At 32.5% G+C, this 19,464-nt stretch overlaps 1 long non-coding RNA gene across 1 annotated transcript in view; it reads left to right on the forward strand.

Moving 5' to 3' along the window:
* Positions 1-18,587, forward strand: part of LOC112623559 — a 28,356-nt gene extending 9,769 nt beyond the window's left edge. Inside the window, exons 3-5 of the long non-coding RNA XR_003119166.1 lie at positions 8,454-8,505; positions 12,258-12,302; positions 15,949-18,587. This is a non-coding gene — a long non-coding RNA (uncharacterized LOC112623559). The remainder of the gene's footprint in view (positions 1-8,453; positions 8,506-12,257; positions 12,303-15,948) is intronic.
* The last annotated feature ends 877 nt before the right edge of the window (positions 18,588-19,464 follow it).

The following is a 19,464-nucleotide window of genomic DNA, read 5'->3' on the forward strand; positions in this document are numbered from 1 at the left end:
CTTTTGACTTAATCGATCAGTTGGAAAATTATTAGCTAGTTCCTTTACTTTACTTTTACTCCACCCCAGGATTTAGCTGTCTATCTGAGTAACGTATTTGCCTGGTTTTATGTATTAGCATACTCTCAGTTGAAAAACCAAATCCGAATATGCACATTGATAAAGCACTTGCACAATAAAAGGGGCCATAAAAATATTTATAATGCTTCTGAGATATATTAGTCAATAAAATGAGTTATTCATTGAAATTTAATAGGGTGCAATCTCAGATGGAGTGCAAGCTCCTATTGAAAAATTGACACATTTTCTTGCTGGAGGGAAGGATACATGTACGTCTAGCACTATGCAAGTTGTAAGGATGCTGGGAAGCTGGCAACTGGATGGAATCCTGAATCACATCTTACACAGCTGCTGCTTCACTTTCTCTAAGAGCAGGGCTATGCTGATTAAGCCATAAGCATTTGCAAAGATTTTTTTTAAATTTTCTTTTATTATTTTCTGGCCATCTGTAAATCATAGAAGAACAGGAATAGGTGGCTTTCTTCCTTCAGCAACAGATCACCAATCCAAATACTCCTCTCTCACATAAAATTTTGCCCTGGTCAAACTCTTTTCTATTCCTCAATCAAATTCTACAGTTTCTTTTTTCTTCTCTCTAAAATGATTTTTATCAAATGTTCATTTATCAAAAGGCATCAGTAACCATTTTTTTTCATTTAAACCTTTACTTATCACTTTAATTTAACTTGCTCTTATATATTTATAAATTCTTAGAATGCTTTACCTATATTATTGGAATTTTTCACATATAACCTTGCCAACTTATTGTAGTCATTTAAAAGACATATCTCTAAATTCTTTGATACTCCTCATTGCAAAATACGCAGCTTAATTCATTTCCTTTTGAGTGAGGACTAGACTTAGTTATTCTTTTCTAGTGAATAGCATATGGCAGAAGTAATAAGATTTCACTTACAAGATTATGTTATAAAAATCTGTGGTTTCCTTCCAGAATTTTATTTCTTTCTTGCTCTTCTCACTCTCTTTTTCTTCCTCTATTTCCTGAATTACTCATTCTGGGGAAACCAATATTGTGGCTATTCAGGCAACCTTCGGAGAGGCCCACATCGTGAGGAACTGAAACCCACCAATATCAGTTATCTTGGAAATGAATGATATTCATATTCACTCCTCCCCATTGAACCTTGAGATAACTATCGCTCCAGTCAATATGTGGCTGAAACTTTGCGAGTGATCTCAAGACAGAACCACCCAGCTAAGACACCTAGATTCCTGACCCTCGGACACTGTGAGATAATAAATGTTTACTGTTTTATGTTATTGAGTTTGGGGTAATTGGCTTTGACAGCAAAAGACAGCTAATACACTTGTATATCTTTACTTTCTCTTTTACTAGATTATGAACTTTATGAAGAAAAGGATACATACTATTGATGTTCTATTTTTAGTCTAGATAATACATGCCTGCAGATGTAAAAAATAAAATCTCAAAAGATTAAGCCGATAAAAGTTGATTTGTACTAATATAAAGCCTAATATGGGTAAGGAGATGTAATAAAAATAAACAAATACATACATAAGATAATTTTTATGGTAATTAATTATCTGAAAAATATAAAACACCTGTAGTAACTTAACAGAATTACTGACAAAAGGAAGACAGAAGGTACGTTTGGACAGAGTGGTGAAAAATCCCCACTACTAGAAGTTAATATTAGAGTTGAAATCTGAACATTGCCAATTAACTCTGCAAATACTCAGGGAAGAGCATTCTGGACTGAAGAGCAAATACCCCAGGTAAGGACCTTTCCTAGCTTGCCAATAGGAAACAAAGTGAGCTGGTGGGCAGGAACCTGTTAAAGCAGTATTTTGTAGGTAATAATGAAGAGGTTGGAATTTATCGAAAAGTTTCATTGGAACTCGCATTTGCTGTAAGTCAACACTCCAGAGAAGACCACGGTCAGCTGTGAGTTATTATCAGCCGACACAACAGCTGGGCAATGAGTGGAAAAGGACATCAAAGTGGATCAGCAAAAGCGTCTATGACAATCACATTGGCCATTGAATGGAGAATTAATTGTGGTGGTGGTAGTGTGATTGGGCAAGTGGAGAGTAGGACAACCAATTAGTAGACTGTGGTAATACCACAGAAAAGGGTAAATCGTTCATTAAACTGGCATTAGATGTAGAAAAGAGGAGTTGATTGAAAAAAAAAGATTTAGGATGTATTTTGGAAGAAGAGTCATGAGATGAGATGTTTAGATTTACATCTCCTTTCAGAATACATTCTAAATCTCTTTTCTTTCAACTCTTCTTTTCTGCGTCCAGCCCCAGTTTAATGGAAAGTGGATAATGAAACATGACCCCCTTCACCACCTTTTTGTTTTGTTTTGTTTTGTTTTTGGTTTGGCCTGTATTACTGGATAGTGCTCTCTACAGAAAAAAAAAATTAAGGAGATACAAAAAATACCATATCTTTCCAATATCTCCCAAGATAATTCCATTTTCAGAAAGACACTTCAGTTTTGTATATCACTTGAAGAGAACAGGGTAGAGAGGGTTTCAAGGGGAGGAAGGAAAAGTGGAGAAGGGAGCTAGAGGTCAGTAAGGAAAGGAGTAATTAAAAAGATAATAAGGTAAAGAATAATACAAAAGGAAAGGAAAAGAAATAAAATATGTGAGGCATTAAAGGAAAAAAGAAAAGAAAGACCAAGGGTAATCAATGTAAAGTGGTTAAAAAAGAAAAGTAAAAATGAAAGCAATGAAAGGAATAGAGTTAGATGTCTCTGAGACTCTTCGGGGGTCTGTAAGGTCCTCCTTTGTCCCAATCCATGTCTGTGTGAGGGCAGATTTTCTTCATATAGTTCAACCAAATAACATATTGCAACAGACCGAATGTAGAAGTAGGTATGAAAATCTAGCTATTTTCTAATAAGTGAGGCAATGCAGAGATTTACAAAACTGAAAAATTATGCTACTTTTATCATTTTCTAAGCAATATAGTTATTTTAATAAAACACATTATATTGATTTTAACAGGTAATGAATTTATGTTATTTATAAGAATATTTTAAAACTGAATTCAATATGTTTTCTAATAAGGAATATGTGTGTGTGTGTATGTGTGTGTGTGTATGTGTGTGTGTGTGTGTGTGTGTGTATATATATCTCCTACAGAAATAAAAGCTCTTTGGGATCTAGTTTTTAAGGGAAAAAGTGGTTCTATGACCAAAACATTTGAGGATTATTACTGTAAAAGCAATCGAGGTTTTATGGCAAGTATTAATTAATATACTCTTCTGCCAAGCTGCTCTTCATCTGGAAAAACAATGTGTTATCACCTGTTTATTTAGTAATTATAACTCAGAGATTTCACTCTGAAAAGAATAGCCAAAATTGCCAGACAAGAAGTAAAATAAGTTTATGTCATTTAATGACAGGAATATGTTCTGAGAACTGTGTCATTATATGATTTAGTCATTGCGGAACACCATAGCATGTACTTACACAAACTAGATGGTACAGCCTAATACACACCCAGGCTATATGGTGTAGCCTATTGTTCCTAGGCTATAAAACTGTACAGCATGTTACACTACTGAATTTTATGGCCAATTTAACACAATGGTAAGAAATTGTGTACAATTATGTGCAATTACCTACAGATATTAAAAAGTTATAGTAAGAGAACAGTATTAAAGACTTTTAAAATATTACACTTGTGTAGGGAACTTAAAGCTTATAGGCCTGGAAGTTGCTCTCAGTGAGTCATTGAATGAGTGAGTGGTAAGTGAATGCGAAGGCCCAGGACATTAATGTACACTTTGCAAACTTCAGAAATATTGCAAACTTTGGCTACACTAAATTTATAAAGAAATTTCTTTCTTCAATTATATATTAATCTTAGCATACTGTAACTTCCTTTCTTTATAAACTTTATAAAATTTTAACTTTTTGACTCTGATAATAACACTTAGTTTAAAACCAAAACACCTTGCACAGCTGTACAAAAATATTTTCTTTCTTCATACCCAAAATAAGGTAGAAGAATTTGGAAGAACCCTTGGAAGTAGATGCTGTGATAATTAAATGTAAATATCAAAATTGGGTATAACAAATTATATTAAAAAATCAACAAAATCCCTGCCATTCAGTGTTTAAAAACAGGTTCTATAAATCTGAAGAGAAATCTTTTCCCATATATCAGGTACTATAATAAATTTTGGCAAAAAAGGCTCTGATAAATGTAAAAGGGAATATTAGTCATTGTCACCATGATCCCTGATAAGTGAAGACATGCAAACCATAAATGTACATATACAGAGACACCAGAATGTCATTAATTTGGATTTGCAAAAGCAGACATCTTCTTATTCTATTCTACTAATGAAAGGGTTAGTTTCTATCTAGTTCAGATGTGTGCTGTGAGTGCACAATTAACTTCTACTGAGATCCATAATCATGGATTGTTTCCAGTTTTAAACACTGTTTGTCAAATGATGCTTTTTGTATACAATTTTAAGCCATGAGAACTGATTCTTTTGGGGGGAAGTGGTAAAAATCATTTAGAAATTAGACTTAGATTTTATTTTTACAAAAATTTCTTAGACATTCTGATGTTTTAACACATTTGGATAATTTTCATTTACAACTTTTAAGCTTTGGACAAAAAAACCTTGTTAAAGTGACAAATGAATTATAGGAAGGAAATTCAATAAGACAAATTCAAATAACATAAAGAGTTACTCTTAATGCAAGGTAAGAAATATGTACACAAATATTTATAACAATATTTAATCAAAATTTACTATGTATAGGTCTTTTAACCTACCTAAGGATAATTTATAGTAAATAATATATTATTAAAATAAAATATGTTTTTAAATATATTAAATTTCTTCTAGATATCTTCTTTTCTCTATTAGTATGCATAGCTTATTCTTTTTTCCCTCTTTAATTTCAGATCTCATTCTATTTAAATCATCCTAAATTTTCAATTAGAGAAAAATTTCATTGCAAAGGTTTTACTGAATTGCTGGGGGATATTAGTCCATTTTAACTTTGAAATTAAATTATAAACTGTTTTGTTACATAATAAAGAGAGCTTACAGAATTTGGACAGTGATTAAAGTAATTTAAAAATATGTATTCAGTAGTCATCTCATTAATTTCCAATTCTAAACTGTGGCTAAATACCACCACTGTCCTCTCTCTCTCTCTCTCTCTCTCTCCCCCCCCCATCTTAGGCACACACACACACACACACACGCACATGCGTGCCAAATATGGAAATGTGAAGACAGAGGTTCAGCTAGGTTAGATAACTTTGCTAAAATCACACAACTAATCTTACTTTGAACTCTGCTTTACAGTGAACAAATTAAATTTCTTATTGCTTTGAGAAATTGAACTGAGTGTGGTGGCTCACGTCTTTAATCCCAGCACTTTGAGAGGCTGAGGCAGGCGGATCACGAGGTCAGGAGTTTGAGACCAGCCTGGCCAACATGGTGAAATGCCATCTCTACTAAAAATACAAAAATTAGCCGGGCATGATGGTGCATGCTTGTAATCCCAGTTACTCGGGAGGCTGAGGCTGAGAATTGCTTGAATTCGAAAGGCGGAGGTTGCAGTGAATCGAGATCGAGCAACTGCAATCCAGCTTGGGCTGTCGACAGAGTAAGACACTGTCAAAAAAAGAGAGAGAGAGAGAGAGAGAGAGAGAGGGAGAAAAATTGAATGAGAAAATAAGACTTAGCTATAGTAGCTGAGTGTTCAAAAAAAAAAAAAAATCCCTGAATCCCTCTGAATTCTAGCTTTCTCACTGCAAAGCAGGTTAATATTATCTACTTTACAAATATGTGAGGATTATATTCCAAAAGCTCCTTCTTACCCAGGTGTATTTTTCTCCGTGCTTTTCAGAAGGATTAGGGCATATAATGAAAAGCCAGGAGGGGAAAGACACTCATTTGACATGCACTAGTGTGAAGAGAACTGTACTAATGATAGATCTGGCTACAGAAACTCAATTGGATAGTTAAAAACAAACGTTGTCTCTCCCAGTAGTGATCAATTAGGGCTTTGTGACAAAGAAAAAGGATGCCATACTCCTAGAATCTAGATAGACAACTATATTTGTTTTCTATTGCTGTATAGCAAATTTTCATAAATGTAATAACTTAGTACTCATGTATTACCTCAGGGTTTTATTTGGTTTTTGTTTTTGTTTTTGTTTTTCCCTGAAGTTTGACCACACCTTAACTGGTTCCTCTGGTCTGTGTCTGACGAGGCTGACATCAACGTGTCAGCTGCGTGACTGCAATCTTATCTGAAGTTAAAAGTCCCCTTTCAGCTCCTTGGTTGTTGCCACAATTCATTTCCTTGTAGTAGTAGGATAGAAGGTCTTGATTTCTAGAACTCATCCACTATTCCCTGCCACATGACCCTCTCCACAACATGGCAATTTGATATTCAAAGGCCAAGGAAAGCAAATCTACTACTGCTTCTTCTCTTTTACCTCTAGATTCTTTTTTAGAGGGCTCATGTCATTATGTCAGACCCACCTAGGATAATCTTTCTTTTGATTAACACAAATACAACTCAATAGAAACCTTAATTATATCTGCAAAATCCATTCGTCTTTGCATTATAAAGTGACCTAATCTCAGGAGTAATCTCATAATATCCATAGATCTTATCTGCAATTTAAGGGGAGAGGTTAAAAATTGGGACCATGTTACAATTTCATCATTGTAGGCATTGGAGTTGTCTTCTTATTATCCATTTCACTTCTCTCACTTACATATCCGTCATTCAGTTTGGCTATAATACCTTGTCTCCTGGAGTGAGTCCTGATTAGCAAAAGCAAGGGACTTTCAAACATTTTTAACTTGGCAACCCACGATGATAAATACATGCAAAAACACATGTTGCATTACACTCTAATGCAGATACACACACACACACACACACACACACACACATATGCATATAACTGAAAAACACTTAGCTTTACTATGTGCAATTCACTCTATTCTGTTCTATTCTATTCTGGTCTACTTTAGTCTACTCCATTCCATCCTATAAGTAAACAAATGCTAGTTACACTTCAACAAATTGTTATAAAAAACCCATCAGTGCATCACCCTAGAAGCTGAAAAACACTGGAGAAAGCCATTCATTGTGATTCTATTATCTGGCCAGTGACTATTTTAAGAAAGCTGAGAATTTTGCCCCCCAAAACAAAGGCGGAATAAAAATTCAGAAGTAATGAGTCCTCCAGTGGGATAATTACTCGGTAAATTTGAGTAGATAAAAGCAAATACCTCAACCGGAATCTAGAATAAATGAGAAGGCACGTAAAAACATATGCAAATATAATGGAAGACACTTTATAAATTATTATTTTGTTATCCCACCATGGCTGCCCTGGATCTTTAGTAAACCTTAGCAGAGTTGATGGTGTCCCTACTCATTCTATATAATCATCTCAAGTGACTAAAGCAAGAATTGTGTCTGAAGCCTTGTCTAGCTTAATTTATTTTATGCTGCCATGCTTAGGAATATAATGGGAGACTTAGAAGCCAAGTCGGTGTCAGAATTGTATGTGCACAGCGGCAGTACCGTTGTCTGAAATTCTGATTCAGAGGATCAGGTTTGTGTGCCAGGTGAAGATTAATTGTACAAATGTCAATCTTCTTGGGGGTTCATTAAATTATGATACTTAATTAACATCAATGTCAGTGAAAGAAAAAATACCCAAAGCTTCCCTAAAAGCTGTTCATATTCAAATATATGTTGATTGACGGAAGCCTATTGTTTCCCAGTGCCTAGTAATGTTCTTCACTGCATATATTACCTGGAGACTTCCCCAAACACTGAGATATTTGGAACTCTAATGAAAAAATAGCTTCTATTGTTAGGTGTAAAGTGCAATTTTATGAGCAGACCTAGTGCCTCTCCTTATCCATCCATTGAGTGTGTATCTACGACTTGATTGATTTCGACACATTCTTTACCAGCCAGTTATTGGTTACAGAATCCCATGAATAAAAATAAGAACCTATTTGTTGGTTGGCATATCGTAACATGTTAGCAAGACATGCTTTCAATTTATAAAGTATAATATTGACTTCATTCCTAGGTAATATAAAATGACAATAAAATGTAACTATGTGATTTATTCATTTAAATAGACTCATCCAATATAATTTAGAGTAACTTTGTAAAATACTTAGCAAGGGATCACTAAATAATGAAAATGATTAGGTCAGGTATAGTGTTAGACGTTACAGAAATCATGCTGCTGTCAAGTAGGGGTGTTAATGGAAACATGAATCTAGTCTCATCTTTCTTGAGACTTATTATTGGTTACATAAAATGCATTAGTTCTATGATATTTGTAAATAAAGGAAGGATTCTAAATTATGTTGCAGATTAGGAAGCAACATGAAGCCATGAAACATAGTGAACAATTCCATGTTTATGGTGAATATCCATGATTATTTCAATGCATATTTGTGTGACTTGAGATGGGTAGGCTTTAGGAATTATGATCCTGTAGCAGGATAGGTAGATACCAGGGTAAAGACAGAAGACAAGCTAAACAAAAATCAAATGTATTCATTAGGAATCACAAAATATACAGTATATTTTTATTTAACATATGAATACATTGTTTATCAAGACTTCAGCATATGGCAAAAATGAATTATTTCTTTTCTTCTACCTCTAAATGACTTTAAAGTCATCGAGAATAATGCACTAGGGAACAGGTCTAGAAATAGAAAACAAAAATAGAAAAAATCATAAACAAGAGATCCTACAAACCAGCAATCTAAGTCCTAATGAGAAAGAAAAACTGTAAGAATAGATAGAAATAAAAGCTACAGTTGTAATATAATGTTAACCTCCAAACAAAATGTAATTAAGTGTAGACGCAAGAACCGGTTCCACAAATAGCTATCCATAATCATATACAATTGGCATGCCATTATTTTCTATTAGAAAAAAAAACATGAGAATAAAATACAATATTAAATGATAGAATTGAGTTCCTAATTAAGTCTTCAGCTGAATTAAGTAAGCATCTTCCTTTCACTTTTTCTTTATGTCTTGTGTATAGGCTGTTAAAGATGCTTGGCATAATTACAGTCAAAATAGATGTATTTTTGCCTGTTCTGAACAACAAGAAGTTTGGCAGGAAATTAAGAGCCCAAACCACAGCCAAACTGCTGAATCCTTGAATCATTCAAGGATTCAAGCAAGAAAACCTATGGTCTAAACTGGAAAAAAATATTAATTGTACATTTGTGACCTCTTCTTTCTCCAGCACATAGTTTACAACAACAAATTCCTGCCACATAAAAAAGAATCTGCTTACTGGCACCCAACCATAAGCAGTTTAGCCTGATGAATATGTATTGTAAGATTCTTATTAACATTCTTCATATTCCTAAATTTTAAATAAATTATTAAATCCTTTACCATTTGTAAAGGGTGACTGTTTCCCCTCTAAACTGGTCACATTTCATTAGATCATCACATTTTGGCCTTCCTTAATAAGCACAAAATCTCTATACTGCAGTTTCTAAAAAGTCTCAGTTTCATGGCTGAGGGAACACATCATGGGATATGAAAGCTTTTGCCTCTAAGTTTTACATGTAAATTCAGTGTCTATTGTCAGTGATCAAGTATTATGACATCTCATGATCATTCTAGAACTGACATAAAATATTTAGTTGCCTCAATTTAATTTTTAGGAAGATGTTATTTTTATTACTTTAAATTAAAACCGTAATTGACTGAAAGCTTCAACTGGGTCTACAGTTAAATGCGTTAAGGCATAAGTTTTGCTCAGAGTCTTTGCCATTTATGGAAATTCTAGTTCAGTTGGGAAGCTTGTGCTCCCTTCTACAATTTCTAAGAATTGTAGGGAAAAAAAATATATCAGAACTGAAAGTTTTCAAATGAGGTATGACGATTATTATAAAAAAAGTTAGAAATAGTTTAAGCTATAAACTTTTGAAGAAAGTTATGATTTACCTGTACTTGGGACTTCTGGTTCTGGCCATGATGAAGTAGCTGATATTCTTATGATAGGAGTCTTATCATCCTATAAAAAACAACTACAAATATTAAAATTTTACATGAAGTAACTTTTTCAAGGTTAGCAAAAACAGAGGGTAATATTACTTCAGAGAAGGTGAAAACATACTTATGAGATATTGTCCTATGTTAAATATTCAAAAGCTTAGCATCTAAAAATATTTTTCTTAATTTAGTTTTTTTTTTTTTAACTTTTATTTTAAGTTCAGGGACATATGTACAGGTTTGTTACATAGGTGAACTTGTGTAATGGTGGTTTGTTGTACAGAATTTTTCATCATCCAGATATCCTTAATAAGGATAACGGAGGCCATTATCCTTAACACAGTGACGCAAGAACAGAAAACCAAATACTGCATATTCTCACGTATAAGCGGAAGCTAAATGATGACTACATTTATATATTTCAGTTTAGAAACATTGTCAAATCATTCCAGAAATACAAACTCACAATTTTTTATAACTACATTCATAAAATTATTATTGTTTAATGACAACACTTACTATATTTTTCCTCAGTAGAGATATTAAAAGCAAAATGAAAAAATAATAATAAAAATAAGGGAAGTAGAGCTTTGCAATGTTTAGAGGCAAAATTTTTCTCAGCTTTTTTTTTTTTTTTTTTAGCTTGGTAAACCAACTTCTCATATGATAGTATATTACTTCTCATTGCCTCAGCAAAACTATTTTTGAATCTACAAAGCCTTTGCCACCATCCTATTCAGGGAAATCTATCACAGTTTTGCAAATCACTCAAATTTTGCAGAAAATTATAATGCTGAAAATGATCACACAAGGCTTCATTTTAGCTTCAGCCTAGTTCTGTTCTTGGATATCAGAATATATTGCAGGTGCTTAATCCTAAAATGACTCTATACAATTTGCTTCTTTCTATCAATGAAATAGTTATTTCCTTTAAAAATAATCAATCTCATATCAATCATATGATTATATTTTATATACTCTGTATAGTTATAATATATTAAAATGTTCTTTTTTACATTATTTTAAAAGTTGATATATATGGTGCTAATATAAAATTTAATAGTGAAATATTACATTATGAGGATACTCTTAACTCTAAATCTGTCTGCCTTAAGATTGAACAATATTATCACAATTTGCTAGAAGGTAATGTAAGGTAAGCAGTTTGAAAGTAAGGAAAAAATTTATTGAATGAAGTTACAAATTGATCCATAAAAGATAAATGATGGACTTGGGAAATAAGGCATATTTTGTGCAGGTAACAGCTAATATTATTGTCCATGGCTTTGCATATAATTTTGGAATTGTCATAGAAAGAAAGTCCTTTTTTTTTTTTTTTTTGCCACTAACTACTTGCTTCTATCAAAACTTGAAACTTATTTTAAAGATATCACTTATCATGTACTTTTGAATTTTTTTTCAGCAATGCATATTTTAAAATATCCTAAAGAATACTTCTTCAAATACAAGTCTAAAATATTCCAATAACTTTATAAAACTACATACAAATGAGGAAATAGACCTAGTAGGACACTGAGGTAAAATTAACAATCAGAAGTTAACATGTGATGTACTAAAAGTTATTGAAAATAGATTTGTTTTATGTGGGTTTTTTGACTCCTAAAATATTAATGTCCTGATTACTATAAAAGTTCTAGACAAACTGCATGTAAAGTTTATAAATCACCAACTAATTTTTGCTATAACTATACATATTCTTATATAGACTCTCACTTATCTACCACAACCAGATTTCTGTTTTTATAATCCAGAGACAAAACTTTGCTAAAATTCTCATATGAGATAGGTATAGAATAAAGCAAATATAGGAAACCTTTGCTTCTTCTTTTCACTTTGACTGCCATGAAAAACTTAATGCTGAGAGAGTTCTATTCTTCCGAAAACGGTAAAGAGCAAAAAATTTCTGGTCATTTTCCAGTGACTCCTGCTGCTAAGTTGGTATCATTAGAAACAGACCTATTTTGATGCTCATGCCTGTAGTGATTCTTGCATATTTATTTCTTAATTATTTGGATTAACTATAAGAGGCCAAATGCATTCCAGCTACAGTTTTTCACAATTGTGTAGTTTCCAAAATATTCTCCTCTGCTCATAAGATATATCCTCAATGGCCAAATCTTTTGCAGGAAGAAAATTCTGGTAATTAACTTACTTCAAACCGAAGAGCCAAGGTAAGCCTTGAAAATAAGTTCTTGGATCGTGTGGGAAAATAGGAAATGTCTAATATTTTAAAGGATAATATTGGTATAGTGTTAAATAAACCTAATACCCATTTATCCTACTTGTGAGCTTTGTGCTAGTTTTATCATAGCCCTAATTATTAGATTTATCAACTTTTAAATGAATTTGTTTATTTATCAAGGAATTTATTACTTCCAAGAAAAAAACAAACAAACAGCATGTGAAAAAAAAATAAATAAAGTATGGTCATGGTGGAATATTAACATTTTTATTATTAAATATTTATTCTTAAAATATTTAATATATTAAAATATATGTCATAATAACCAAAGATGAATCAAGCAACAGGCTTCATGGTATCTAGAAACAAAGACTCATAAAAATATCAATCAAAAATGAACCAAGGATATTCTCTGTGATATCTAGGGGTACATGGTCTCACGTCTTCACTTCTCTTTCTGTACTGTCTTTTTATTTGTTCTCTCTGCAGATTGTTTTTCTGTGCTCACTTGCATGAAGCAGATTTTTATCAATCAAATTCTGATATTAGTAACATAGTACATTTAATAATCTGCAAAATAATCTTACACTTTACTTATTAGGTTACTGTTCATATTTATGTTGATAATACAATTTCAAATCATTTTATAAATATAGGATAAAGCAAACAAGTAATTATATTAATATTGTTAGGAATTAAAGTTTAAATGTAATTGAAAAGAGATACAAATATAAGTTCAAGAAAATTAACTAACAACCTGTAATAACTAATTTAATTTGGATACTTTCATATTAACTCATCATATTTATAAAATATGTCAAAGAGATAACTGCACTTCCATGTTAATTATGAAATTGTTTACCAACAGCCAAGATATGGAATTAACATCAATCAATGAATGTAAAAAGAAAATATTGTATACATTTGTATATGTATACACATGAACACAAAAATGGCACATTATTTAGCTTAGAAAAGAAAATCCTGCAATTTGCAACAGAATGGATAAACATGAAGAACATTATGCTAAGTGAAATAAGCTAGGATAGTAATGTATGATGTCACTTATACATGGAATGAAAAAACTTTGAACTTTTGGAAACAGAGAGTGTCATGGTGGTTACCAGGGATCGGGGGAAGGTGGAAGATTGAGATGAAAGATATTGGTCAAAGGATACAAGACTTTAGTTAGACACAGAATCAAAATCATTCAAATGGCTATACTGCCAGAAGCAATTTATAGATTCAATGTTATTTATATTACGCTACCATTGACATTCTTCACAGAACTGGAAAAAACCATTTTAAAATTCAGACGGGATAAAAACAAAAGAGCATGAATAGCTAAAGCAATCCTAAGCAAAAAGAACAATGCTGGAGGCATCACACTACTCAACTTCAAACTATACTAGAGGACTACAGTAACCAAAACAACATAGTACTGGTACAGAAACAGACACATAGACCGATGAAACAGAATTGAGAACCCAGAAATAAGACCGCACCCCTACAACTATCTGATCTTCAAAAAACCTGATAAGAACAAACAATAGGGAAAGAATTCCCTATTCAGTAAGTGGTGCTGAGATAACCGGCTAGTCATATGCAGAAGATTGAAACTGGATCCCTTCTTTATACCATATACAAAAATTAACTCAAGATGGGTTGAAGACTTAAATGTAAAACCACAAACTATGAAACCTCTGGAAAGCAATACCTTTAAGGACATAGGCACAGGCAAAGGATTCATGAGGAAAATGCCAAAAGCAAATGCAACAAGAGCAAAAATTGACAAATGTGATCTAATCAAACTAAAGAGCTTCTGCAAAACAAAAGAAAGCATCAACTTAGTAAACAGCCTATAAAATTGGAGAAAATTTTTGCAAACTATGCGTTTGACAAAGGTCTAATATTCAGCATCTACAAGGAACTCAAATTTACAAGAAAAAAACATTTGAGCAAAGGACATGAACAGACACTTTTCAAAAGAAGATATACATATAGCCAACTCATATGAAAAAATGCTCAATATCATTGCTTATTAGAGTAAGGTAAACCAGAGCCACAATTTGATACCATTTCACAACAGTCAGAATGGCTACTATTAAGAAGCAAAAAGAAAAAATAAACAGATGCTGGCAAGGTTGTGGAGAAAAATAAATACATATACAATGTTGGTGGGAATGTAAATTAGTTCAACCATTGTGGAAGACAGTGTGGTGATTTCCCAAAGACCTAAATGCAGAAATACTATTTGACTTAACAATTATATTACTGGGTATATACCTAAAGGAATATAAATAATTCTATTATACTGTAAAGACACATGCACATGTATGTTCATGGCAGCAATATTCACAAAAGCAAATACATGGAATCGACCTAAATGTCCATCAATGATAGATTGAATAAAGAAAATATGGTACATATACACCAAGGAACACTATGCAACCATAAAAAAGAATGAGATAACGTCTTTTGCAGGGACATGGATGGAGCTGGATTCTGTTCTCCCTAGCAACAAACATACAAACAGAAAACCAAATACTGCATGTCTTCACTTATAAGTGGTAGCTAAATGATGAGAACACATGGACACGTAGAAGGGAACAACACACACTGGGGCCTATAAGAGGGTGGAGGGTGAGAGGAGGGAGATCAGGAAAAATCACTAATGGTTATTAGGCTTAATACCTGGGTGATAAAATAATCTCTACAACTCACTCCCATGACAATTTACCTATGTAACAAACCTGCACATGTACCTCTGAAATTAAAAGTTAAAAAAAAGAATCAAGTGAATAAAAGAAGGACAGAATGGAGGGAGAGACAGAGAAGGAAAGGTTGAAGAAATAAAAAGTCACAAGCTCTTCAGGACCCTCAGGTGGAAGGACTGCTTAAGTTTGGGCGTTCAATGCTGCAGTGAGCTATGATCGGCACTCTAGCCTGTGCGATAGAGTGAGACCCTGTCCCCCAAAGAATAAGAAAAAGAAAGCCATGATTTTCTTAAAAAAAAAAAGCAAGAATAATAAAATCAAATTAATATAACAAATATTCATCTTCAGAAGTAGTTACAACACCAATTTCTTACTCTAAAAATTGATAATTAAATGGAAACCAGACATTTACTTTGTGTAATGAGAAGACACAGTGAATCCCAAGTGGTGAGGAAAATGTTTTTACAGAACAACATTAGCTAATAAATTCTTTTTAATATGACATTTTTCAACTGTTAATGAAATGATTGACTCAGGCAAAAATTATCATTCACCTAAAATTAAAGAGGAATTATTTTGGAGAAGAGGATTCACGTGATCATTAAATGTCACTTCCAGATTATTTGCAATTTGAAAAATATTTTAAAAAATAATGGAGAACATTTGGTGGTCACTGCCTTAGTGAAGCAATCAAATTTATCATCACCAACAGGGGGAAAGTTAACAATATCTGTTTTCTGCAGAATTCAAAAAATAGTATATTTCCTAAGAAGTATAGTGTGTTCGCTACAATACAAACCTTTATGAAGCTAATTAGCTTATACTGACTGGGAAAATTGGAAAATAATATCAGTAAAACATAGATGGTGTGCTCATTCAAATATTATTGTTCCTAGCCAAGAAGAACCAAAATAGCAGGAGTAGAATCACTACCTCAAGCAATATTGCTAGAGAAAATCCTGACTCAGAGAAGACAAGCTCAATGCTTGATGTGAAAAGTTATCTGCACGTACAGAACCAGTCCATAATACAAGTAGGTGTATTCAGATGAGGGCTGGGGGATATAAATGGAACACAATCAAAATTTGCTGTGATCTTTTGAGAAGTGTCTGTTCATGCCTTTTGCCCACTTTTTAGTGAGGTTATTGGTTTTTTGCTTGTTGAATTGTTTAAGTTTCTAAACATATGAAAAAAATGCTCAACATCACTAATCATCAGATAAATGCAAATAAAAGCCAAAGTGAGAAAACATCTCACACCACTGAGAATGATTATTATTAAAAAGAAAAAACAACAGAGGCTCGTGAGGCTACAGAGGAAAGGGAATGCTTATACACTGTTAATGGGAATGTAATTTAGTTTAGCACCTGTTGAAAGCAGTTTGGAGATTTCTCAAAGAACATAAAAGACAAATACCATTCTACCCAGCAATCCCATTACTGGTTATATATACAAAAGAAAATAAATTCTTATCAAAAAGACACATGTACTTGTATGTTTATGACAGCACTGTTCACCATAGTGAAGACATGGAATCAACCAAGGTGATTATCAAAAGGGGAATGGATTAAAAAAAATGTGGTAGATATAGACCATGGAATCCTATGCTGCCATGAAAGAGAACAAAATCATGTACTTTGAGGCAACAGCATGGATGCAGCTGGAAGCCATTATCCTAAGTGTATTAACAGAAGAACAGTAAACCAAACAACACGTGGTCTCATTTAAAAGTGAGAGCTAAACATTGTGTACTCATGGACATAAAGATGGAACAATAGATTACGAGGGCTAACAGGATTGAAATACTGATGAGTAGTATCCTCACTGTCTGGGACACAGGATCATTTGGACTGCAAACCTCAACATCATGCAACATACCCATGTAACAAGACTGTACATGTACCTACAAAAAAAATTTTGACTTTTTTTTTTTTGAGAATTTACTGCAATCTTGGAAAAATTTTTCTTCAAAGTCTTCCAAAAGCATTTTAACTTTTTATTTATATTTAGAAATTCAAGCCATCTAAAATGAAATCTTGCATATGGTCTGACAGGTGCCAACATTATTTTTATGTGTATATATCCAGTTTAGGTGGCATTATTTATTGAGAAGATGAAGCTTCCTCTATGGCTCCACAGTTTCTCCTTTGTCATAGATTAGGTTTATCCATTTTTGTGGGTTTGTTTGTAAACCCTGTATTCTGTTCCACTGGTCTATTTATCAACCCTTGTTTCAATCCACACTGTTTACTTAGTAAAGTGTTATAAGATGATTTTTAGCTAGTAGTATAAAATCTCTGATTTGTAATTATTCGAGATTGACTTTATTATTTCCTGCTTTGTGTTTCTATATAACTTTTAGAATCAGCTTGTCATTTCCCATCCCCTATAAAAAACACTACCATTTTTATTGGGATTATGTTGCATCTATATATATGAGAGAATTGTCTTCTAATTTATAAATATAGTACATCCCAATTTATTTTATCTGTTCTAATATCTCTTGACAATGGTTTATTTTCTACTTGAAGTTTCGACTTAGCCTTCATTAGATCCACGCCATTATAAATGGTACCATTAAAAAAAAAAAACAACTTTCTAATTGTTTGTTGCTAGTATATATGTAACTACAATTTATTTTTATACTAGCTTCATGTCCAGTAGAGTGATCAGCTCAATTAACTAATCCCAATAATTTGAAGTAATTTTTTTAATTTTCTATGAAAAAAAATCATGTCTGCACATAAGTTGATTTTTATTTCTGCAATATAATCATTTGGCTTATTGTACAGGTCAGGCTTTGCCAGATAATTATTAACGGGTCATAGGAGGTATCCTTATGTCATTACAGAAGTCATATATCTTCCCTTATTTCACCATTAAATCTGATATTTCTTTTCATTTTTAAAATAAATGCCTTGTTTCAGACTAAGAAAATTCTATTTTATTTCTAGTTTTCTGTTATTTAATATTACATATGGGTTTTGAGATGATTATGATAATTCTCCTTTTTTGTTAATTTAAAAAATTGTATTAATTGATCTAAAAGTTTTAAGTCACCCCTGAAGTCCTGGAATCAATTCATTTTTTTAAAATTACACAGTGTATTTTTATTAATTGATAAATTTTTCTTGATAATATTTTGTTTATCATTGTACCTAGTCATGAAAGATATTATATTTTTAGGATGTTGGTATCAAGGTTATGCTGGACTCATAAAAATAATGTGGTATATTCTCAGTTTATAAAAGTGGCTATTTAGGACTGGTATAATTTATTATTTGTTTAAAGGTTTTCATATGGAGTTTCTTCTGGATATGGAATTTTATTCAGATAATTGTTTTAATTAGATTCAATTCTAATAGGTTTCGAAATTTCATTCTAATTGGGTTTTTTATTTCTTCTATCAGTTTTGGAAATCTGTGTTTTTTCTTAGAATTTTATTTAATTTTTTCTATTTATTGGCATAAATTTGTTTATAATATTCTGATTTTTTTGATTATGTATTCCCACAGTCACCCTGTGAAACAAACTACCTTAGGATTTACCGGCTTAAAGCAATATATACTGCTTTGTGTGGATGAGTGTTTTTTTGTTTTCGTTTTTGTTTTTTGATCTGATGAACTACATAAATTCATTAATTTTAGTTTAAATGTATATTTGTTTGGATTTTCTGTGTGAAGACATCAATTTATGAGAAAATAGTGAAAATTTTCTTTCTCCCTTTTCACTATTACATGTTTACTTATTTATTTATTTAATTTATTTTTCTCGAATTTGTGTTTTCTGCTTGGCAACATGGCACAGTTCTTGTAGTCTGAGCTGGACTTGGAGGGATCATTTATGCAGCAGCAGTCATTGTGTTAAGCTGAGCAGCACTGCTTTTCTTGGCTGTGCCCTCTTACATTTCTGGAGCCTCTGCTATGCCTTTATTGCTTGAATGGCTCTGCTTCACATGGTTTCTCATCCATGTGGACCAACTTGAGCTTGTTCATAAGGAGAAAGTAGGGGCCTAACAGAAAGAGGGGGAGAGAGTAGAAGCGTGGAAGGCCTTTTGAGACCTTTGCTTAGAACTCACACATCAGCATTTTACACCACATTTTGTCAGTCAAGAAAACTACAAGACCAACTTCAAAGGATGTGGAAGTAGAATCAACCTTTCTACAGGAGGACCTGCAAAGTCACATTGTGAAAGAAAAGATAGAGGGGAAAAGCATAGAGGCCATTTTTGCAGTCTATCTACCATACTCATTTTCTTTTCATTTTTGTTGATGTAATGTTTTTATCCTTTTCATTGTTAATATTTGTGCCCTTTTAATACCTATTTTTAGTCCAGTTTCATGGGATTGTGAATGTTAATTTTTTTAAAAAAGAAAAATTGGACTTGTAAATTATGTTTTCTCTTTGTTGACTTTCTAGTTCATGAAATTCTGC

This window comes from Theropithecus gelada, chromosome 4, assembly GCF_003255815.1.
Source record: "Theropithecus gelada isolate Dixy chromosome 4, Tgel_1.0, whole genome shotgun sequence".
Classification (NCBI taxonomy): domain Eukaryota; kingdom Metazoa; phylum Chordata; class Mammalia; order Primates; family Cercopithecidae; genus Theropithecus; species Theropithecus gelada.